We start from the raw sequence: 25807 nt of genomic DNA, 5'->3' as shown, positions 1-25807 counted from the left end.
GAGAAGCTCTGGTAATAATTACTTAACCCCACCTCCTCATGTAAAATGAATCCCATCCGAATATGGCTTAAAACAGCAACTAAAATTGAAATCTCTTCAACCAACTCAATGGTGTAAATTATTGTTAGCTTAGTTGCTAGCAACCAGCTAATTAGCTTAAATTCGGCTCACTAAATTACTTTTAAATGTTCCTAAGGCCCTTTGCACTGTAGCCATTTTGACTACAAGTCTACGTAGAAAACTTACAGGTCTAAGTACTGAAATCAGTGATGGCAGCGTTCCACTTAGTCGCAGGGTACATGCTGTTTCAGTTTCACACTAACCTACATGAACTGAACAGAGCCATCGTTAATGTGCTCAGCAACACCTGTGCTTTTACTGCCTTATGTCAAAATGGCTGCTGTGCAAAGGGTCAGTCCAAATCTACAATAGAGGCCAGAACGTTCTACAATTCAAGCAATTTTAGCCAAAGCTATCCCCTGCTTATTGTTTCACGTACATTAGAGCTAAACTGGCCATTAATGTCTGTGTTTTTCATTGGCAATGGGTTAAACACGGTAATTAAACATTTTATGAAGCAATAGAGGCAGATCAAGTGTATAGTCATTTTCATTAAAACTACCATATCTTTAGCTGTAACTGTATTTCTTTTCCACTTTCAGAATGGATAAATTGACGAAGGGTATTAGTGCCACAATGAATTGAAAGGTAAATAATAAAACAGCATGAATTCTGAGAGTATCTGAGCTCAGAGCCAGAATTCTGACTTTTTTTTCGTCAGAACTCTGACTTTAATCTAAGAAGTGAGAATTAGGGCCACATGTAAAAAAAAAAATGAAATGAGAATTCTGAGAAAAAAAAGGTCAGAATACTGGGATTAAAGTCAAAATGATCAGATTTGACTTTTTTTTATTATCTCAGAAGTGTGACTTTTTTCCCCTCAAAATGTAACTTAAGCTCAGAATTCATGCTGTATTTATTTATTTATTCATTTTACATGTGGCTCTAATACTCTTCCATAATTACCAGGCCGATTCTGACCAGGAGAAGAAGAACAAACATGGTGTCAAAAACAGTAATGTGATGCCATTCCTCGTGACTAACCGAGGGCCACCTTCTTTCTGTCTCTCCCCTCACCACCACCACCACCACCACCAGCAGCAGCAGAGAGAGAGAATGCTCCACAGCAGACAGAGCCTCAGCCGGCTGCAGCAGCGGTGGAGGGAGGCTCACTAACTGACAGAGAGGAGACAGAGGCAAACCTCCGTCCTTCGCGACACTTAAAACACCCGAAAGTGGAAGGAAAAGGGCGGTGAAAGAGCTGGACCCCGGAGAGAATTCCGTTCATTTTTATTTATGTTTTGTTTTTCTTCTCTACTTGAGGATGTACTGTGTCCGCTGGCTAACCAGGTAGAGCGGCAGAGACTTGACTGGATTTTCATCACACCGCCGCTGCCGCCCAGTCGTTTGCTTCGGCAGGCAGAAACGGAGCCACGTACGGCGGCGGCCACTCAGCCACTCAGCCCCGACAGTGAGGAGGAGGAGAGCCAGTGACACGAGGAGCCACTTTCTTTTCGTATTCCCGTGAGTAAACTCTTCCACTTCTTTATTAGTCTTTGATATTGTTGTGTTTTTTTTAAATGTATTTAGCTGCAGCTGTTTTGAGTGGGCATGTCTGCTTAAGCTACACGCGTCTACATAGTAAAGATAGTTCTGGTGTATATGAAACGGAGCAGAGGAGATGGGAGACGTTGGTGTCAGTTTGTGTTGATTTTCATTGAAATTCATTCATCAACTCAACATATAAAACAATGTGAATTGCTCTGCCATGTTTATGTTCTTTTGTGGGTTGTCCATACTGCATTTACTGTGTGTTTCATTTAAAAACGGTCGTCTAATGTTATTCAGAAGCTACTCTATTCTGAAATCAATATTTTATTTTATTTCATAAAGAAAGTTGCACCCTTTCAGTTCAGTCACTTCATCCAGGAGTGTCCAAAGAGAGAAGATACAGGTTCAAGGCTGCACACTATTATCAATAAATGGATGCTGTGTACTTTTGGTGACAGAAATAAACTTGTGGGTGATGGAGATGTCGAGTGTGTCAAGAAGCTGCAGAACCTACTCCAAAGTCTTGTTGATCGTAATAATATTTATACTTTTCTGCACAAATTGGAGGTGTCCTACAAGGAACCTTCACCCTCTACTTCAACAGCCCAGAGAATGGAGAGGCACTTAACAATGTTTATACACTGAAGAGGGTTTGATGTCTGGCTGCCTTTGATAGGAGCTTAGTGGGATCCATGAGAATATTTTGGGATAGATAAAAAAAAAAACACTCTCTCTGTGCAAGGGCAGAGTCAGGTCTGTTTTTCCATGTTTTATTTTATTTCTTTTTTTGTGTGAGGGATAGTATCTTTTAGGTCAGCAGAGCATGAGGCTTCTAACACAATCTGCACAGGTGGACCCACAGGAATCATTTAATCTGAGATGAATGCAACATTTCCACACTCTAATTCTGTGGCTTTGGCTGCGGTCGCATTTTTTAGGATCTGATCATGCTGGTCACCGTTGAGGCACACATGCCCTCTCTTGTTTGATCTTATTGATCTGGCTTATTCAGAGAGGCAGCACTCACAGCACAGGGTGTCATTAAGCCATTGCTTATTCATATATATATATATATATTTTTTTTAAGTTCCTATCCACTGACGGCAATTAGAGACTTGGTGGCAGACAGAATGAAGTCAAGGAGGGGAAGAAAAAGCCACCTTCAAATGCTTGGCTGCTGACAGTAAATCCCTCTGCAACTTTTCACTTTTTAATGTCTATTCAGGCAACAGCATCATACTATTTTAAGGCAGGCTTCTAATTTAAAGTTGTTAAGTGTGTTGTTAAGCCAAAAACCTTTGGACCATTTTCTGATTTCATGATGTTCAGATCGTACCTGTCTTGAGGTTGGAAAATCTTTTTTTTTTGTTGTCGCATGCAGCAAGTCACGGATGACTTCCAGCAAAACTGTCCACTCAGTATATTTCTTTTTTTCTCCAAGCACAATTTCCTTCATCTTTCTCTAAAGACTTCTGAGCACATCTAGCTCTCCGGCTGCTATGTCACATATATCCTGTGGTCCACTTGTACTATATTGTTTGTAAGATGGCCACAATCAATATTCAATTCTGCCGTGATGGAAAGAACTTAGAGCTGAATCAGCAAAGACATTTAGCTTTTTTCTTTTCTTACACAAACTCCTCCCTTGATATACTTTTCAATCGGTAAGTACTTTCAAAGTAAAGGCTTTCACAGTGTTCACTTTCAATTCATGCCTTCGGGCCTGGCCATGGGTGCTTTCCATATGTTGCTTTTAAAAATACTAATAGGTTTAAATTTACAGTGACTGTATCAGCAGAAGGGCATTTCAAGTCAAACTAATAATTAGGTGAGGGACCGTGTGTCACGGACACAAGAAACTGAATAGAGTTTGGTTTGGTTGGTGTGTTGTTAGGTGATCTGTGACTGGCTGTGCGTGTTCTTTGTGAACTTTTGATGAAAGTGTTGCGCACACGTTTTTGACAACTGTTGTATTCCCTGCCTTTTCCTCCTAAAAGGGTGTAGAGCAGCATCGAAACCAATCTGACAGTGCAGCAGCAATTTCTACACTACTCCAGTGTTGAAAGCCTGGCTGAGCTGTCGAGTGTAGTGTGCGTTCTATTTAGTATATTTTAACATCAAAGCCACAGTAACTTTTCCCACTTTTCTAATCGCATTCTATTCTATTCCACATGTTCCAAAAATCACTCCCACTTCTACTGCAAATCGGCGTCAAAATCATGAAACCCACATCACCGCATGACGCTGCCAAGGTTTCCTGTTTGTGTTAAGCAGCATCCATTAAGACTAAATGAATGACGGAAGCCAAACTTAAGAGCGTGCTCGTGATTTCAGACAGGGCTATAATTTGACATAATGTAAATGCAGATTTATATTTAATGAGATTTAAGGTGCTTAAACAATTGTATCAGACCACTCCACCGCGTACAGTTTAATTTCCTGTGATCACGTCGGAGTGGTTCATCTCGACGTGGAATCTATAGTCGGGGAGTCAGACACAGTCCTAATCAAAAGGAGCCTCACTTGCATATCAGGGGAATAGATGGAGGGAACGAACAGCTGTGCCTCTTTTACTGGTTACCCATATCCTTATCACATGTAAATCAATTATTTGCAGGCAATACATGCATTTCATATATATAAATCCACTTGGGGACAGGTATGAGATGAAATGCAAATGAGTCGATGGAATATGTCTTGAAGTTACAGCTGTCCCATCCTCTTAAATTAAGTGATTATTGACATGAGCTAAGAGATATGCTTTCAGGGTATAGCTAATTGAAAAAGACAACTCTGGTGAAGGCTGGCCCTTCGGGACACTTTTTGTTTCTTTTAAGGGGGGAGGGATGAATAACAGCAGAGACAAGAGGGAGACTAGGGATAGAAACTGTCTAACCTAGACAGTGGTACCCAAGGGAGTCCTATTTTCACTGACAAATCTGGGACTAATAAAGCACAAATGTGTGTCCCTGAACACTATGGAGTCTCAAAATGAAGCAGGACGGGTTGGAAACAGCGTGAAATCTTTAAACAATGTCCAGATCACGCAAGGGTGTCATTTTGTTCACAAAGCACAGCAACGTCTGAAAGTATAGGTCTTTGTATAGGGCTTTGCCTGAAGATTTGAGATGACATGCATTTGTTAGATTAAAGTAATTCAGTGGCGATCTTGACACAGTGGCAACAGTTTTCGTCTTGGCTGCACTCATGCCCCAGCACTTTGTTTGTAAGGGAGACCCACTGGTCTCTGCAGCGCCTGGAAGACGTTCGTCCCCCAGGACCCATCTGACAACATAATTTATATAATTGCTCGGAAGCATCTGTGTAAGAAAGAGTGACTTCCAGCACCCTCCTCCTCTTGTCAGGGTCATGAATGATTCCGATTTGATGTCCACTGAGTCAGACAGACCGCAAGTCACATCGTGTGCCACAAAAAAGCTCCATTAATTACGTCCCTGTTACGAAAGAGTACATCCGCGTATCATGGAAACCGTGCACAGGCATAATGGCAACCAGTCAAGCGTGTAACATGAGTAAATGGGCTTTCTCTCTTTTGACTTTTTTGGAATCTTCATTTCCATCGGTGGTTTGCAGCAAAAGACTGAAATAACTTGTTTTGGTTAGCTAATGCAATCCCACAGCCCCAGGTTGGTTAATTATGCAGCCCCGCTCCCTGTTTGTCTTTGTGCTGTCCTCATTGTGTTAACTTTGAGCAAGTCATCTGCAGATACCTGCAGGCTTCCTCTGTGCCACCGCTTAAATGGAAGGCTGTGAAAATGTTAAAGGTTATTCATCGTATGTATGGACCAAGGCAGCGTGCATTTTAACAGTATAGCTGGAAATGAGGAAGTTGAATTTAAAAAGCCAGAGTGTACACACTTAATCTGGCAATTCCATCTCAATGAAATTCCTCATTGCCTACAGACATTTAACATGACAAACATCATCAAAATCGTGTTTTAAAAGTCTTTTAAAATTTTGACTCTTGTAGCTGCAACAAAAAAGCGCCACCATGTAATATTCAGAATTAAAGCACAGCACACTTGACACACACACACACAAAAAAAATCCACTTTGGTGACATTACTGATGTGTTCTCTAGAAATGCTTTTTAAATTTGGTACAGAGAAAGAAGCAGTGATGGTGGGAAATATAGCCTGCGGTTGGAGTGCTTTTCAGTAGGTAGCAGCCAGTGATTTTATGTGACAGGATAGGGCCTTATCTACCAGGGCCATGATGAGGCACAACACTCTTTGATTTTTTATCTTCCCTGCGTCTAACAGTCTCATGCTTCAGACAGATTAGTGAGATGAAGGTGTTGAAACCGTGCCGTGCGATATAAGGGGAGGTGAAAACAGGGTCTTGGGCTGCATCTGTAACATGCTGATAGCATAAAATTAATGCATTTCTAAATCTATTAATGTACTTTTGACCTTCGGGTTCAAGCATGTAAACCAAAAATGACATGATAAAAGTCACAAGACAAAAGTCACCTGTTCAATCTGGCTTACTCTCTGTAATTTCACTATTCCATTTTCTGTTTAATGTGTCGTCCTGTTGTTTGTTGTTTTATTGTTTTGTCTCTGTAAAGTGATTGTCCTTGAGTGATCAAGAGGTGCTTATTAGTAAAATGCATTATTATTATTACTATTATTATAATAAACAAAGCAAACCTCCTAAGACATGAAGATACTAACTCTGGGCAAACATCATCAGCGTTGAGTGAAATTAAATCCACCTCTGGAGATCACGGAAATTTCATGTTGCGTCTTTTATACCTAATAATTATGTAAAGCTACCTTTTCATTTTTGGATCTTAAAACTAATGAAAATGTCTTCAGGCCCTGTTAGGTCACAATCTTCTTTGCTCGCTCATAAATTTGAAATGACTTCTCAGCTTCTTATAAATGTCCTGTATCCAAATACATGCAGCATCGTTGCACATAAGTCTTCAAATAATTCATTCATTTATCTTTTTTTTTTTTTCAGTGCAATCATCATTTTCACCCTTCATAACTGTGAACCTTGTTTTTTTTTTTTCTTTCTCACAGTACATTACATTTTATGAGAAAGTAATACACACTAGATAGTGTGGGAACACCCTGGGTAAAAGTCTGTCAAATAAGCCCTTCTTGCCAATTACACAATCTCAAAACAATCACAAATTCAGTCACGTAAATTCACCGTATTGCCGTGTTCTCATCGTGGTAGGCTACAGTTCGGTTTGGTACAGTACGGTACGGTTTGGAATGGTAAAGCCCTGGGTCAGGCTTGCTTTTCCGCTGAGAACATGACCTTTACTTGGTAGGCAGGGTGTGCTTCCAAAGGCCGTGTCAGTGAGATACGCAGCGTGACTTTGTACCAGAGCGCTGACAACGGACAGCGACACTGAACGCGACACAACAGACCACAACACAACGGACAACAGTGGAGGACATTGAGCAGCTCGGTTTGCGGCTGTTTGTCACTGTAGACTGCGGTTGTTGAAGAAAACACTGTTCGCAAGGGAGGGACGCTTTTGGTGCGACTATCATAAGTATCGTACCATTACTCTGGTACCCCAAGTAAATGTTCACGAAAAATGGTAACGGTTGGGTCCAGTTATTTTGGTTCTATTCCTAATGGAAACGCAAAATAGTATCGCCGTACCGAACTGAACCATTCCAAACGGCGTTTGAGTCTAGGGTCAGTTTGATATCCACTGTGTAATAAATTTATTTCAGCTTTGATGGAGCATTACCGGACATTGACATGTAAACTTTGTATTGCATGGATGTCAAGAAAGGGGCCACACGGATGGTGTAGAAGTTAGCACTCTTGCCTTTATAGCAAGAAGACCCGGGTTCCCGGTCTTCAGTTGGAACCAGGGCCTTTCTCAAAGGAGATTGCATATTCTCCCCGTGTATGCATGGGTTTTTTCTGGGTTCTCCGACTTTCCCCCACAGTTCAAAAGCATCCAATATGAGGATTAGGCAAATTGTGACAGTGGGTGGTTGTTTGTCTCTATGTGGCCCTGTAATGGACTGGCAAACTGTCTAGGGTGTACCTGCCTATTGCCTTATGTCAGCTGAGTTTGGCACAGCTCCCCCCTGGGACCCTCATGTGGAGGATAAAGTGGTAGAAGATGGATGGATGGCAAGAAAGACCGTTTCCAACACGTATGAGTTTAGATTTTCATTGACAAAATTTGCATAGAAGATGAAACAATAAACAATACAATTGTGTAAATTGCAGCTTTTACCTTGTATTGATTTGAAAGTCATTGATTGTTCAGCCCTAATAATCAATATAATCACATGACAATACACTACAATATCTTTGAAGAATACTCTGTTTAAGCGCCGCTTTAAGTGAGAAGTTGTGAAGTGGGAACAACTCTGGGTCAAACTGGCAAGGGAATCTCTTTACAGCAAAGTCAAAGTAATGTTTAGCATCTCTCAGATGGGTTTTTTTTTTGGGGGACTTTTTTAGTGTCCACTAAGTCATGTTGAAGTCACACAGCATGTGGCTTCCAGCCCAGTGGACACATTTGAGAAGAAGGCAGCAATGTTGTACATAAAATGAGAAGGAGGCGGAGGAGTGTTTTAGGGTCACCTTTCTTACAGTACTAAGTCATGCATCCTGCAGGCTCATGATGACTTGCCGCGTTCCACTCTCATGCCTCTTTTCTCCCGAGAGATGAAGTGTGTGTGGAGGTAACTGTCAAAATACAACTAACAGGGCTGCTGTGCAGAGCTGTGCTCACGCCTTACCTCGCTGTTCATTCTCATGTGACAAACACCGAATTTATTAGATGTAATGCCGTTGCCTCTGTGTTGTAGTGTTGCCGTGCAGCGGTTCTCATGTGGATAGATAACGCTCGGTGTTTGACAATGTGGTGCCGCCTGCCGCCGGCTTCCCGATACAAATCTTAATCTTGATAAAGCAACACAAAGTGAATGACCAACTTTAATGTAAACTGGTAATATTGAGCAGAGAGCTGTGCCAGAATGCACAACGTATGCGTTAACAAAATGGGGAGCTATTCCTCCAGATACTGAGACGATATGAAGCTACATTAGGATTTGGCGGAAGACCAAAGCACCATTGCATTTTTAAGGAAATAAAGGAGAGAAATTTGCTCTATGAAGTTATTATTCAAAGCCACTATTGTGCAGTGAATGCTGATGTCGTGTTTTACATACTTGCATCTGACAGCTTGCTGTGGGTGGCATTATAGATGTGGTGATTGAACAAGTAGTCCTTAAAAACAAGAATAATATTCTAATATTACAAATTAGATAAAGACATTGGGAGGTGCCGTGTCGGTTGGTGTTCGTCTGTGTTCTTCTGATTATGCACAATTCTCCTTCAAGCCTTTGACAACCAGCTTCCTATTGGTCAGCAACTGGAGACTTGTAATTAATCAGCTTTTCTAACATCTGCTGCACAAAGAGTATGGTAGCGTGGAGCAGAAGCAGGAATCCTGCTAGTTGGTTAATTAGTTGTCTTTCAAATGGAAAACATGGAGTTTATTCTCTTTTTGTGAGCCGTGTTCTATTTATTAGATTTGTGTGAAAACCGTTCCCATTGTGCCCCAGTTTTCTGTGCCGTTGATGATGAGCAGTTTCACTTAAACGTGATTTACTTAGCAGATTTTATTTGAAATGAACAGTGAATCAATTCATTGACGATTGTGTGTTTAAATAAAAACAAGTTGTCTGATTTTCCAGCGTCCCGAATGTAAATAGCAAGCGGTTCCTTTGCGCTGAAGTTGCAAGACAGACTTTTTCTGGACAAAATGAACTGAATAATAGGAAAAATGTTCGCAAATGAGAAACATGAGAGGCAAGAATGAAGCGGAAACATCAACTGACTTTTTTACGGACATGGACTGTTCACCCGCAGACAGACCCTCAAATGTAATTGACCAAACCAGGATCTGAGACCACCTGCACAGTGTATTCATATGCAGAATCTGTATACAGAGATTAGCCTTATCTTCATAATAGTGATGATGACAAGAGTTCATGATAAGACGATAGAAGTACCGCAGGAAATAATGTAATCTTCTGCGTTCACATGGCTGAGTGGGTCTGAGAGCTGTTATCACGTGGGTGAAGATGTAAATGCATTAACCCCTCATGACGTCTCCAGGCTTATCAGATGGCCTTAATCAAACCTCTGGATTGCAAGCTTTTTGCTCGTGGCACTGCTGTAACGTGTGAGAGTAAGTGATTGAAAACATTATATATGGACTTCAAACAATGGACTTTGTTTTTAATCACTTCAAATCTAAGTTGAACAGAGGGAGCAATCAAAAGCTGGTTATTGCTGCATATATCTATGTGTCAGACTATTTGTTTGAAAAATAAAAGACCTAAACAAGCCAGACCAGCCAGATCCAGACCCAAACAAGCCTGAAAGGGAAATAGTTTAACCGGATTTGAACTGGACCCAGTCACATTCTTCATCCTTATTTGGCTTACCACATAACGTTACCTGAGTTCTAACATTTCCAATGACTTCTGTGTATCTATTGCTCCTCTCTTGAAGGTACACTGACCATGGGAACCGGCAACCTCCACAGACAAATAGCTTCCAAAACAGGTCCTGATACCTAACGGGTCCAAACAGGCTCAGGAATGGTTTTAAAGTTCCTGTTTATGACACAGGACCAGGAGTTTGAAAAGTCAGACTTTTCTTTATGCTCATTATTTTTTAAGTCACTGAACAACAGTATTGTTTATACCTTTCAATATTAAATTAATTTTGTAAAAATTACAAACTGTTATACAAAGCCAAATCCTCATTAGTTGCTGTGCTACCCACCATTAAATAGTTCTCAAATTCTTTGTTGTAATTTATAATGCTGTGGCATGTTAAGGGAAAACATGCTTTGAAATCTTAGAGTTCAGAATTAAAATGCCCCATTTTTATTCTGGCATCACATTCATGAAATTAAATCGCAATTAATTTCATGTATTAAGGTAAAAAAAAAGAATTACAATTAAGAAAAATTAGCCGTACTCTGCTTTAGTGCCAGCTTTAATCCAATGGGCAACGCTGTTGTTACCATAGTAACTTGTTCACCTTGATTTGAGCTGGGGACCTTATTGCTGTTGCGTTACAGTGTATCTATTGCGACCTTTACTTCACCACACTTCCAATGTGTTGTTGTTTTCCTCTTCACAGTACTCTGAGAGTGTCTGTCGGCGTCTTACGAGAATTGTCTGCATTCAGTTATCAACGTAATCCAAAACATGAATTTTAATCAGGATTATAAGTGTATCTGTTCATTCACGGGTATTGTGCGATCAAAGCGTGACTTTATGTGCAATTACGTCCGTGCTTTTCCCTCTGCACTCTGCCTTCAATTTGTCATCAGCTGGCGCCTCACTTTGTGTCGTTGCTGTTTCATTGTTCAGTGGAGAAATAAGTGGGAGTGCATAACAACAGGTCGCACTGTTCCGCTAAGTTATGAACGACCTGTGATTTGCAGCAGATGGAGTTTGAAAAAGTGGCTTCATATGTTTTAATTTCATCTGTTTACTGTTGCAAACCACCTCGGGTACAAGGACACTGATTAGTGTGATTTAAACACGTTGTTATTATTGGTAGTATGGTAATATGGTTGCAGTTTGCGTCCCAAAATACCAATTTCCTGTGACATTATACTTTGCTGTTTTCTTCGATTTGTATGTTCACCCTGATGTGTCCATTGAGAGCTGCGCTCTTGGCATTGTACAGTCGCCTGGATTCAGTTTGATTCATTTTCCGTAAGTGTTGTTAACTGTGTTACGTTGGGGCATAAGTGGGTGTGTTAAATGTGCTGACCCTGAGAGCTGTAGAGATCCAACAATGAGCCTTGAGACAGTCCGCTTGTGTGCCAGATCACATACTCATTAAATCTCAGTTTTCAGCGGAACTCATTTAAAGCATAATTGAGGGACTCACAGAATCCTTGTTCTGCTGACTTCTATGAACATGGACAAATTGAAGCTTCAGGTGCTTGAAGTGTGTGTGTGTGTGTGTGTGTGTGTGTGTGCGCATGCGCGTTTCCAGGCACGGATGTAATGTGGGCATTCGAAAAGTTCCCTCTGCAAATATGATGATCACATATTATGTCAGTCAGTCAGTCATCATCTAACCGCTTTATCCTCCACCAGAGGGTCGCGGGGGGTGCTGTGCCAATCTCAGCTACATCGGGCGATAGGCGGGGTACACCCTGGACAGTTCGCCAGTCCATCACAGGGCCACACACAACTAGAGACAAACAACCATTAACTCTCACACTCACTCCTATGGTCAATTTAGCGTGTCCAATTTACCTATTCCCCACATTGCATGTTTTTGGACTGTGGGAGGAAGCCGGAGAACCCGGAGAGAACCCACGCACATACGGGGAGAACATGCAAACTCCATGCAGAAAGGCCCTTGTTCCAACCCGGGGCTCGAATCCGGGTCTTCTCGCTGCAAGGCGAGAGTGCTAACCACTACACCACCGTGTGGCCCCACATATTATGTGTCGCATATTAATTCTGTTTGTGGAGATTCAAACGTGTCACTGTGAAAAGAAGGTGTCATCGGTTTGGTAAACACAGATGCATATATTTCAAGGTTGGTGGTTTATTGCCGGCCGCTGCCAGAAGCAAAGCAATGTTCTGTCTTTGTTTTAAGGTCAGAATGCACTGGCTAATTTATACATTTTATCTATCCTGTAATGAAAAAAAAATGTTTTAAAACCTTAACATAAGTTGTTTTTCAGGGATTTTGTCCTTTGGCAAAAGAGTTTTGTTGACAACTAGAATGTCCTCCGAGTGCCCAAGAGCCCTAAAATCTGGATCATTCTCAAGATCTGCACCAACTTGCAGTAAACATAGATTTATAGATTTTTTTTTCCCCCTCAGAAATTAATTAAAATTTTAAATGTCTTGCAATGTTAAAGGAAGTGAAAAATAAATGCGTGTCCAAAAATGACTGGGTTCTTTTTTTGGCCCATATTCCCCAAGTATCAACACGTCGGAACAATATTTTCAGCATAATCCTGCGATCTGACAGAATACAGAAAGAAAAATGTAACCTCTTTAAGGGAGTATTGAGCATCTGCAGAAGGAGAAGAAGGCAGTAATGCAACGTTACAGATCCAATTAAACACCAATGCCATCAACGTACACGTTCAAACTGGCTTAAAATGTTATGAACGGATAAAACCAGAAGACTGACAGTGAATTGAAGTCATTGTGTGACCCTGTCTGCTCCTCCTCTGATAGTTTGACGAGGGAAAAAAAAGTGCTTTATAGGAGCTTCAGTCAGCTTTGTGAAAGATGAGTGTCCCAGTCCACTACACCATAGTTGAGTCAGTCATTATTGGGCCATCAGGTTTCCCTCAGCCATCTTTCATTATCTCCGGCCGGCGACTGGGACTCGCCGCACAACAGACGTGCATTAACTTAAAACATACACCAACAACTGAACTTGAAACATAGTATGACATTATTTGGTCCAAAGAAGGTTTATTCTTTTTGAGCCTTCTGCTGTGTAAGCTGTTTCACTCCAGACAAGTGCGCTGCCCTTTTAACACAGCTGCCCAAAACAGCTGAGCTGGCCACTTTAAAATTCAGGTTCTTCCTTTTAAGCTCCTTTTATAAGAAGGAGCAGCTGTCTCATTAACTTATTCTCAACTAAATGGATGGTGTGGGTAAAAGATTCTTTGGTTTATACGCGACATTAACAAGAGTTTCGGCCCGTGTATCATTTGTTTCACAGCACATCCTCTCCAAATGAAAATTAGATGAAGCACCCTACCACTGAGGTCAACACATACTGTAGTGTCAGCCTGTGTTCAGTCTGGAAGGAGTCTGGCTTTTTGTGCAAAGCAGGTGCAGGCAGTGTTGTACTTGTGCTTTGTGTTAACGGCATTGTAACATAGTCACAGTGGGTCAGCCATTCATTTCCAGCAGCCTTCTCCCACTAGTTTCTGCACACATTGGATTTCTGGCAAGTGCTCTTATCAGCTCGTGTCTGTGTGTCGCTTGGCCCTTATATTGTGTTGTATGTGGGGCTATTTTCTCCAGAGGTTTAAAACCTTGATTTTAAGTTGAGGGCCTCTGAATTGTTTATTTTGCTGCATGTGATGAATTTGTGATGTTATTTGGATGCCAGCGTCCTTGTGGGGATTCTGTTTAAAAACACTGGGGAATGCGATCTCCCGAGCCTTTGCTCATATTTATTCCATCACTTTAGTTACACATCACTTGCATCCACCACTGTGGATATTTGGCTTTTATAGTTATATTTATTTGTACTGAATGTAGTCAATCAAAACACAGTTTACGCGTTTCTGTTTACACGCTTGATTATAAGGCAAAGGCACAGAATTTCTCATCACTTTGTCTAACAAGCGAAATTGAATCCGTTAAAAAAACATTTTCGGCTCACAGCAGTGCTTCATCCGAATCTGCCACAACTGGAGTTAAAACACAAGGATAATCGGGGAAACAAATCCACTGTTTATCCTCCTGAAAACTGGCAAGTGTCACGTGTGTAAAGATCCCCTGAGAAATATCCCCCACTCATAAACAGTAGAGGAGTGCAGTGGTGCATCCTCTACTGGAGAACATCTTTGACTTAACTCGAGTGTGTGACCATGCACATATTAGTGAGTATAGATTTTCTGGGAAATAGAACTCAAATGGAAAGCACTGACAACACGCATCTTACTGCGAGACTGCAAAGCTGCTTGTGAACATTTTGATTGATGAAAAGTCATAAGACGACATGATAATGGGATTGATTCTTCTTTGAAAGGGAAGAAAATCAAAAAGTAATACGATTAATATGCAAATAGTGAACTGAAATGAGCGAAACTTGCCACCATAACTCTTAATTTGTGAAGTTTAAAAGGAAAACATATTCCAATAAATCAACAGCTGCTCATTTGACCCTCTGCAATTATGTGTGTCATTCTCGGCACTTGAGCCGTTCAAGTTAGCTTGTCATTCCGTGTGTACAAACTTGTTTTATTTGAGGAAAATATTAAGCGAACTAACAAATGTTGGGTTAATAATATCCCAGTTCAGATACTTATCACTTGCTGAGTTAAATGAACATTCGTTTAGATCAGTTTTATATATATATATATATATATATATATATATGTATATATATATATATATAAATACCTTATAATTATACCTCACTTGGACTGATCAAACATCAAGATATGGAAATATAAATTTCATTAACGTTATTAAAACTCCTTCACAGGCTTCACAACATACAGAGACATTGATGTAAATGGAACTGGACTGGGTGGTTTCCAACCATGGTGGTGGTAATTCTGCTTATCAAGTCAAGCAAATGGATTTTAATTGTGAATGCTGGCCAGGGGACAGCATGAAAATGATGGCTGATGTGTGGTGTGCTCTCTGAAAGCTGCTGTATACTGGCAGTTTTGTAGCCAGGCTGTGACAATGTTTGTTTGGCTGTTTTTCTTAACCGTCTGTGATTCAATATTCACAAAATAAGTGTTTTTCTCATCAGGTGTTTGTCTTTTGTGAGTATCACCCACAACGTCTTACAGTAATACATCTCTTCAATAACATATAAACATGCCTTGAAAGAAGAGATTAAAGTAAAATGCATAATATTGCCGAGCCACAACAGAATTGATTGGGCTGGGTTGACCAGCATGACTCTGTTCCAAAGAGTTACTTATCGGTAAGAAATCGATGTTTATTTAATTACAACTTTTTTTCTTTCCATCATTTAATCATCTCTATCAAGCTAATATTCGTATTTTTATTTGCTTAGAAAATACAAGTTATGGTTAAAATGAGTGTTTTGAAATTCAAAACTTTTTTTAATGAGCCTCATTGCTGTTACAGCGGCGTGACATGATGTAGTGGTAATCTCAGTACGGCTGTGGTCTTGACCTCACATACACTGTGAGTACACGCTATGTACAATTCATGCTTACTTGTTGACATGTGGAATTTAGGCGTGAGAAGCGTAGTCATTATGCATTTGCGAGTCATTTTTTAATTAATCTTTTTCAGCGAATTTGCTTCATACATATATGTCTAACATTTGTGCAAAAAAATGATTTTCCCTTTCGTATGAATTTTTGAAAACTGCATTTGGTGTCACGACCCATGGTAACGCACTACAGCTATGTGTTATTTTTCTAACCAGTAGCTGCCATGAGGCCAGCGGTGGGGACCGCCCCGAATAACTTGCTTCTCTACATATAGAGACAAACTCACAATTCACATTCACTCACGTCTCTTCAGTTCAGAATTACTATTCAATCTGACCTGTGGGAGGAAACCGGAGAACCCTCCATTATGCAAACTCCATACAGTAAGGCCACGGGCAAAGCTGGGCTTGACCTTCTTGCTGTGGTTTGAATATTGATAGAACTCACCGAATAGCAGCTCATTGCTCCTCTCCTGTGAACATTTTTAATTGAAACTCATACTGAGGAGTGGTGTGAATTTTTGTGACACCCTTTCACTTGGAGCTAAAATAAGAGCACCATTCTTTAAGAGGAACGGTTGATGGGTTAATTATCATGCAGCGATGATGATGTTCTTACATACAGGCGGAGAAGGATAATTACTCGACACCACATACGGGAGCAGTATTCTCTACCTCAGCTGTGACTCTGGCATATCTTACAATATCGGTGGGTCACTTGAAAGTTGCGGACGCTTGATTCAAAAAGAGGAGCATGCAGAAGAAATAAAGAAGAAGAAAGACACAAATTAATTAACTCACTCGTGTGCAGCGTGTGGAAAAATCCCTGATTGTACACGGTGGATGGCAAAGTAACAAACAATTCTCTGGAGTCAGCTGTTAGTTTACCTGTTACCTCCGCTGGAGTGGATTGTGATTCATTAATGAATTCATTTGTGGTGCAAAAAAAAAAGGACAGGCAGCTTGTGTTTGTAAATCTTGACTTTTTGTTGTATTGTGATTATGTAGGATGAAGAATTATGAGCTAGGTGTGTCTCTTGGGGGAACATCAAAGGTTTCAGTCCAGGTGAAGGACTTCAGCGTGCTGTTCTGTATAAAATGCTGCACATGCTGTGTGTCACGACATGCAGATATAGGCTTTGTATTTCAGCAAAGGAAAGTAAGCTTAAAAAACCCCACATTTTTAGCAACCTCCTTGGTTGTTCAGGTTGTTCAAATCAAAGCTTAATGCCTCTATCGACATTGCACTGCCGAACAAGTGCCACTCCTTGTAGTGAAGAAGATAAAAGAAGATGAAACAAGACAACACGCAGCTTGTTACAAATATCAAGATTTCAAGGTGCATATGAATACGCAACACATTTATAACACAATGTATTTTTGGTTTGCAGATGCAAAACCTGCCTGAAAGTACAAAGACCTGCAAGATCTTTGCAAAAAGTTTTGCAAAAAATCCTTTTTTTTTTCCTCTTCTGATGCTCCTTATGTCATTAACCTAACACAAATAGACTGTGAATCATTTTTCTTTTAGGCACAGATGTGTTCGTGTTCATAAATATACGATGTGCCATTTTACTCCCCCCCATTTTCCCCAACATTTCATCGGCCTTTATGTAAATCTGTGCATTGAGTCCAAACACAATGATGGATTGTCACTATGGTGTAGGTTCGTGGGTTATGCCGATTTTATTTTACCGCTTTCACAGTGGCCGTCATCGTCAAGATTTAGAGAATTTCCAAATTCTTAGAAATCTCTTTTACCTTCTCAACAAATCCATCTCAATCTATTATTCCAACTCTTCTCACCCCCCAACTTGATGTATCTGTGTCACTTAAGCCGTGGCACCTTGCTTACTAGGCTTTGAAGTGTCACCATTTCAGGCTCATGCTCGTGTCATCTTGACAGGCATCGGGCTGTACGTGTAAATTTACCACTGTGGAAGGCGATATAACTCCATTCAGGTGTGCTCTGTCTCGTTGTGAGGACCATAATTGCCTGTGCTAGTCTTCCCATCGGTAATTGTCTTTTGATTGAGGTCATCAGGACAATTAAAACCATTGAGGGGTGAAAAAAAAAAAAAGAGACTTGGGATGAACAAATCGAAAGGGATGATTATGAGCAGAGAGTCCCACTGACGACAGTCAGGACGCAGTGTATTAATTAAATGTGTCTATTTTTATTCCCATTTTCTTTTAACAGTCACCGGCGGTTGTCACCGGCGATCTTAGCAGCTTGTTTCCGAGTAAAATGAGCGTTGCAGCATTATTTAACTTGAACCTCAGGTGGAATGGCACAGTGAGAGTATAATTATGTAAGCATGTGCCAAAGGCAGGAAGTAAATCTAACATTTGTGATCTCCAATAATTAACCATTAATCATTTTGAGGTAGCTATGTACATAGTAGGGCTGTCAGAGTTGACGCGCTAATCGTTGCGTTTAATACAGCCAAAAACTATCGGCGCGAAACAGTCACTTGCCTGCAGTCAGTCAGGTAGGAGAGACAGTATCTATAGAGAGAGCAGCTGACGGTGGAGAGAGGTGAGGGATTGTTGAGCGGTTGGACACTTTACTTACTTACCATTGCAGTTAATGCCGTTGTGTTTAGGTTAATGTGGTTGTGTTTTTTTTAAATCTATTGACAGCATCATTTATTTATTTTTTATTATGACTGTTTCGTATACCACATTTTCGGAATGTGGTAGTGATTGCAGGAACGATCAATTTACTCCTTCACCTTGGCACAAAACACATCTGAGAGAACCAAGAATGTATAGAGTTAGTTACGTTAACAACTGTGCCTCTCTCTCTCTCTCTCTCTCTCTCGCTGCAGCGCTCGTGCTCGTGCTCATGCATAAAAACCAAATACTGTTGTATACTGTGAAACCATTGAAATGAAAATACCGGCCAGCGCTATAGTTGAACTAGTGTTTCAACATTTATTTCTGAAGTAGCTAGGACAGCGGTAACATCTCAGCAGGTTTTGGCCAGGTAATGATGGTCGGTCATTGAGACTAATTTCGGAACATGTTCACAGTCCTCCACACACACGGCTAAAGCGGAAAGTTGTGTTGACGTCTTCCTGCTACAAGATGCTAAAAATCTTATGGATGTTTTAACGGTCCACTGGGGATGGAAGCAGCTGGAGTTCTCCTGACTGTGACAGACGGGTGTGTGTGTGTGAGACCGAGCAGTGATACTAGTGTCTCATACAGATGATAAAATTCGTATTATTTATGTTCTTGTTTGCACGTGTTCCTTCACTATCCTTCACTAATTCCTTTCCCCCTCCTTTCTCTCCTCTCTCCTACCCCAACCAGTCGAGGCAGACGCTTATAATCTCTAATAATCAGTTAATGTGCGCCCCTAATCTCCATGTACAGTAAAATACACATGCAGTTGCTTGTGAAAAACTGGATATGATTTATCTTTTTTCGCCGTGGAGCCTCTTGGATAAGTCTGTGTAATTTTGTCAAGTGCTGCTTCTTGAGAAAAGGACACATCATTCAGCCAATTTCTGTCAAATTGGGTCAGTGGTTCCAATAGATATGGATGCATAATGAAGAGGAAACTGTTTCTGAGCATTCCCACATAACTGGCCTCAACAGTAGCGTTTGACTGACTGACAGAGGGGGTTTTTTTTGTTTTGTTTTTTTCTGTCTACACAAGCCATTCTGTGTGTACCTGTGTGAAGTGTGTGAGCAGTACAAAGTTGTCTTTCCCGTCACTGTGTTAGAGTTTTGTAGAGTTTCGGATGTCCCTCTTCATCTCAAAACAACACCGTCTACTTCTTCTCTTTCAAATAACTATTAAAAACTTCACTAAGAATGCAGCTCCATTTGAGAGGGTTGTATTGCAAGGTTAACGTCCATAACACCTTGGGCGTATACAGCAATAACTTTCAATTTCCACTCCATCTGAAAGCTTCAGAGGTTATGGGACATGATTTGACAACATAAAGGAAAAAAAAAGAAACCGACATCCTTTTCAGCTGAAGAAAAGGCTAAGCATCAAAAGTCACAGTGAGCAGATGCTGTACATGAGCGCGCCAATTGATAGCAGCTCACTGAGGCATGAGGCACTTCATAATTCCTAGACAAAAACACTTAACAAAGGGTTTACTCCAATTAGATTGTCATTACCCATTTGGACGACCGTCACTGACCCTATTTTAATAGACACAATCCCCGGAGTTGGATTGAATATTAGCAGGGGTTACAATCTGTTTTCACATTCAGAGGGAAATTGTTGTGAATCGTTATGAATCACTAAAAAGGCCTTCAGAGGCGCAGATCCCTCCACTCTCTTGGCTGTGAAAGCGGATCCTTGTTGTTCCATACGTCGCTTGTATCCTGGCAACTGTCATCAGATACAATGACATGCTAATCAGGATCATTCATGTCGCTCTTGTTCAACTTGGAAGAATCCCGCCGCACTGTATCTCTCTCCGTCAGCGTTGGGATTAAAGTGATTAAAACTCAATCGGCTGCAAGTGAAGGTCGAAAAGCATTTCATTGCTCACATGAAAGTCTCTCGTAAAAGTGTAAAGAAGTCAATTGAAAACCCATCGATTATGGCATTCAGACCTTTTTTTGAGACTTGAATTGTGACGTAATCAGTTGACCTTTTTCGAGCCGATCCAGTGAGAGTGAATTAATGAATGGCAGAGTGGGGCTTGGAGATTTTTATTTTTGAATATTACATCCAAATTAGCTGACTTATTTATTTGTTTTCAAATGTAGGTGACGCCGAAATTGTCCTATAAAAGTCGCCATGGGTGCTGTGACTGCGTCCCAGGAGCTGTGTCGTTAATAAGTGTCTATGGAGCAGCGCCAGGATTTGTCTGTACATGACATCATGACTACACTCTGACTTTGCTTTTCAGTTAAATAGACGCCATCCATTTAGCAGCAAAATGAACACCTTTACATTTTGGCGTGTGCCCCAAACGATGATCTATGAAGGAAAATCGAAGTGATTGCTACTTTATAAACTAAAAAAAACATGAAATGAATGAAAAAAAAGAACATCTTTACTCATCTGTTTTTTATTGATCGTCCGTCCCGGTTGATGGTTGATGATTGATGAAAGTATCTTTTAGCTAATATTAGTCTCATCCTCTGGTTTATTTTCTCGAGACAAGCTATCGATCTTTTTGTTGTGTATTACATGCAAATAAGGGGCCGTGTTGGAGATAAACAGAAGTGTTCAAATTACACTCACTGACAGCTTGCTTTGACATTTTCACTTTGCCAGAGAGAGTTCTCTAAATATCCTGATTAAAAAAATGGACCTCTTACCATTCTGATGAATGTATCATGCTTTCCTGTTTTGCCCAAAAACGATGTATTTTACATGACACTACGAAAATCACTTCAGAGCTAAATACTTCCTCATACATATTTTATTGTTATTTATCCACACGCGTTGAAGACAGGAGTGAAATATTGGAAATAAAAAGCACGTCCGGCTGAGAACACATGCATCACTATGAATCTAAAGTAACTACACACTGGCGTACACAACTATAAAATAATATACATGTGAACTGTTTAATAAAAAAAACAGCAACATGTAAATGGGATTTTTCCGCCACTCTGGTTCACTGTACGATGCAGTTGCAGGGAGTTTGTGTGCGAGCTGCCGACGATGCTTAGGTTGAAGAAGGACTCCCACGAGTCTTTATGATTCCAGCGCTCTCTCAGAACATGTGGGTGTGTTTTAATCGCAGTTGCCGCCGGTGACACTTGGAGGCTGAAAAAAAAAGAAGTTGATGGGAGAGATCGTGGAATATTAAACGGATGAGCTGGACCATAGTCAGAATACTGAGTCGGTGAAAATGCCCTTAATAATAGCAGAGGTCATCATCACCAAGCCTAAACGTCCTGACCTCTGAGGGGGGGCAATAATGAATGTAGCCCCTCAAGAAAAACTTTATCAGGAAATAAAATCATCATGTTTTCCAAAAATAATTTTGGTTTTTCATTGCATTTAATTTGTATCTTTTAACACGTGGACACATTTGCTGGCACAAGTTGACAACTCGCTTGTGTACACAATACAATTGCTCTGATTTATTTGAGAGTAGGGTACCGTCGTACAGTTGGGGTTAGAGTTTCCGAGTGTGAGAGCAGGCAAGTCCGGTACCCGGGGCTGGAAGCGGTGCCGTCGATTCCATCGGCCCTGGGAGTGAGTATGACGGGGACACTGTGTGGATCGGGGGAAAACCACACCTCTGGATGTGGATGTAGCCCACACTAGAGCCACACTTTGTGTTAAAATGACCTGAAAATTCAAGGTATTGGCCTATGTTTTGTTTTGTTTAAATGTCTTTGACATATTACTTTATTAACTTTAATAAAACTTCGACTTTATTGACAGATAACTTGATCTGAAAAAATGAGAAGTCATTAATGCCCTAGTGTGGGCCATAGGATGAACACTGACACTGAATGCAGAGAGGTGCACGTGCCGCCTTTGTCTTTTAACACCTTTTAATATCTTCATAGATGTTGTATACCTCACCCTCAGGCTACATGCCATTTCTAAGCAGACAGCTCATCAAGATGAGTGGCAAGTGAAGGACTGAGAGCTTTACCGATGCTGAGCCTCAAATGTCTTTTTTTAGCCTTTTACTTGTAGATTCCTGGCACAGGTTTTACTTTTAGCCACTGTTTAGGTCCATTGGCACAAACTGTGGAAAAAGCATCGCCTCAGGATAAGCTTATCAGTGTTTGCCGAGGCATAGTAGTACTAACCCTAACCATAACCTGCCGTTGCCTATCTACATTGTTCACCCATATCTTCCCTGCAAGCCCAGAAAGTGAAAGTAATGAAAGTCAGTCAAAAGCTCCCCTCTAAAGCATTTTTATCCCCTCCTGCACCTGGCCCGTCTTAGTTTTGTGTTTCGAGTGTTTGTTTTTTCCTCCATGGCTTTAACATGATTTGGTAAAGGGCTAATCTGAAAAAAGACGTCCTATTAACAAAGGGCTTGTTTTGGTCAAAGGAGAGAAACTGGGGAGAGTAATCCCTGCATTATTACGTTTTTTACTTCATCCCCTTACACTTGGCTTAAAACCTGCCATGTGTGTAATGACACTGAAGAGCTTAGCTGCTTGTACGGCTCGGGCATAAAAAAAAAAAAATACATAAGTGATGTGTCCTATCTGCTCTTTCAAAATAAAAGTTTTCTTAATTGCATTTCTTTATTCTTCTCACACCCTCAGTTTTATACAAAATATAGGACATAAATAGAACGGTGTATTAATTCAACTCAACAAACCGTATACAGCATGTCAAGCCTCCTGTTGGAAAACATTTTAAAACTACCAAAATCTTAGAAGTGCTCTTGCTTCTCTTCACACTAAAGATATTTAATGGCCTATAAAGTGAAAATCCAGCCTTGAAAATGAGTTGTGTTGTCTTTGCATCTCAACTCTCTGCATCAGTGCTTCTAAAACTTTTTATACCGAACACCACCTGAGAAAATATTGAGCTCTCAAAGCAACACCATTACCGGCAAGCATTAGAATACAGTGTCGTAAATGGGCCGAGAAAAGTCGGCGACGGACTTTTCACAGGAGGCGGATTTAATCCCAACAAGATCGTTTGCTCTCTCATCATCCTCCTCTTCCTCACAGACACTGGTATCGCAAAATTAGATTAAGACGGAGTGAGATATAATGTGACTATAATTGTTGTGATTTAATTTATTTTTGTTTTTTTGTTTAATATTCTCGTCAAAATCCGTCAGGTAGCCCTTTAGCCTTTTATCCTTGTCTTATTAGTTGATTTGAATTTGATTTATTTCTCACCGTGCCCTGCTCTGTATATAGTAATCATTACATCTGTCACGCAGTGTGTTTGTGTGAAATACTTTGTGTTGTGGTTAAATCTTTATATACCAAATTACTTTAATGACTCGGGACTCAGATCTGTGTTTAAAAAAAAAAAAAGAAAAGAAAGGGATGTATTAAGGGTGGGATGTTTATGCATGAACAGAGGAACAGCATCTGGCACATTTCCTTAATAATGCACGCAATGTTGGAGCTGACAAATGGGATACACGTACGACAGCGGTGCCTGTGAAAGGACACAATGTTAAGCCTCACGCTGCAGTGTAAGACTGCATATTATCATGTCCCTGTCCCACAGAACCCCGCTCACTTACTCCACTGCCACTGACTCCACCTTTATTTGAGGACACAACTTTTTTTTCATCCAGCATGGATTCCTGACATATCCTGACATTTTTTATTTTGTCTTGTCAAGTGTTTTCCGTGTCGTCATACGTAGACCGCTGAATTCGTAGCTCGGACTCGTTGAGTCATAAGGAGTTTGGAAATCTACTCTGACTGGGTGAAGCTGGGCAAGAATGTGGACTCTCGCTCCGAAACCAAATCAAAACAGCCCCAAAGAAGCCGTTAAACTGACTAAATTCTGTCAAACGCTATTTTACCCTATTTTTTTCAAAGATGATGACACATAGTCTATGTCCTTGTATTTCATTTTCAAAAGCAACAGATGGGTCGCCGCTCTCGGCAAATACACAATTGGACAAATTCAATTAAAATGTGACCAAACTATTTACATTAAAGTGAACCTGGTTTGACCTCCTGTCGCCCGTCTTGGATGAACTCAATTGCAGCCGGCGCCACTGTTACAGGTGGCCTACAAGTGGTGTTTGACGGTGTCATGTGAATAGATCGCCGTCCGTGTTCAATCTGTCAAAATGACGGACAGCCTTCACATTTTTCTGTCATGGTAGAAAAAAAAGAAAATCCTTCAGTGATGGAGAATTCTCGCTTAGCGTGACCCCAGCTACAACACAGAGAGAAAAATGTGTTTGTCAAACGATATATTCATCCAGACCTTTTGGCGCCACATTGTGAAGTATAAAAATGTCTCTTTTTCTCTTTTTTTAAATGACACTATATTTACATCACCTCCTTTTCTTGATGTTTTTACTTGTTTGATGCCAGTGTATCTCAGAGAGGCTTTTCTAAAAGGCGCTGCCACCAGGTTACGTCGGTCCGAATATTGCCTTTATGTTCTGCTTTTCTTTCTTCTGATTGATGGTTTCCTTTGTACAAAGTCTAGACCACATGGGAATTTTATGAGGCACATGACCTTTTTTGTATACGAGGATATTGTGACCCCCTTTTTAAAGTTTAATGTTGTTGAGTGGGTGTATGTTGAAAACTTGTATGATAAGAGTGCTAGATAGTTACCTGTTAGAAGGTCGAGGACAGTGGGTCGACGTTTGTACACTACCTGTGGTGATTTTTTTTAAATATAGTGGGTTAGAGCTCAAAATGTGCCCGTATCTCTTAATTTTTCAAAAACCCTTTCCTGTCCCATTTTTCTTTTTTTTTTTCTCTTCACATGATACAATCTCCTGCTGCAAGTGTGGGGAGGTAGTGAGGCGGTGATCGTGTCAAAGCCTCAGCTTGGGATCCCACGTCTCCGCGACATGACAAACAGCGAGGCCCCGAGTAGAAGGATCACGCTCATTACAGTCGGCGCACCCTGCACATTACCTCATTTATAATCATTCGGCTGAGCTGTGATCACTTGGACAGAAATGTGGCAGAATCTAGGTCCACCGTTCTGCCAGTATATAGCTCACAGCTGGAAAAGTTACAGGGACAAGCCCCAGAGGAGAATCCCTCTTTCACTGAAACGCAGGCATCAAAGTAAGAATCTCATGGGTGTCTGATGCCCTGACAGGACGTGTTCCTGTAATTAAAGCCTGCATAAAAAGTCTGAGCATGAGTTAAAATAGTTTTAAGTTCATATTTCTATTTCATTTTGACAAATGTTCTGAATTTCATGTGTTGTTGACAAGGACTGGACTGAACTAGTTCATATTCTTGCCTAATTGAGCCCATTGTTTCTTGCCCCCGTAGACTTTCTAACCCACTGCACTGTAAGTGCTTTATGTGTGTGAGGTTTTTTTTTTTTTTCTACCAATTTCCTCTGCCACACAGTGTTCAGTTGACTGAGAAGTGAGAGCTTGTCCACAAATGACATGTCTGGCTGAGTTCTGTGAGACACGGAGCAGCCGAGTGGTGTGAACTTTAGGCTGTCGGAGTACAGACTCGCTTTTATTTGCTACACGCGAGGGAGCCACGTTCTCTCGGTCTGACAGTAGACGAGAAATATTCATATCCACAAACCGAGTCCGTGTAGTGCACACTGAATAATACACTGCATATGATCATTTGTGTTTCCGGATAC

The 25807-nt window shown here is 40.7% G+C and overlaps 1 protein-coding gene across 3 annotated transcripts in view; it reads left to right on the top strand.

Moving 5' to 3' along the window:
• The first annotated feature begins 1185 nt into the window (after window positions 1–1185).
• Window positions 1186–25807, top strand: part of cntn5 (contactin 5) — a 101066-nt gene continuing 76444 nt past the window's right edge. For all 3 annotated transcript variants that reach the window (XM_044032864.1, XM_044032862.1, XM_044032861.1), the window contains exon 1: window positions 1186–1584. The gene's annotated coding sequence lies outside the window, so the exon portion shown is untranslated. The remainder of the gene's footprint in view (window positions 1585–25807) is intronic.

Source organism: Solea senegalensis, linkage group LG8, assembly GCF_019176455.1.
Source record: "Solea senegalensis isolate Sse05_10M linkage group LG8, IFAPA_SoseM_1, whole genome shotgun sequence".
NCBI lineage: Eukaryota > Metazoa > Chordata > Actinopteri > Pleuronectiformes > Soleidae > Solea > Solea senegalensis.
Note: the sequence above shows the minus strand (reverse complement) of the source record. Positions and strands in the feature narration are given on the sequence as shown.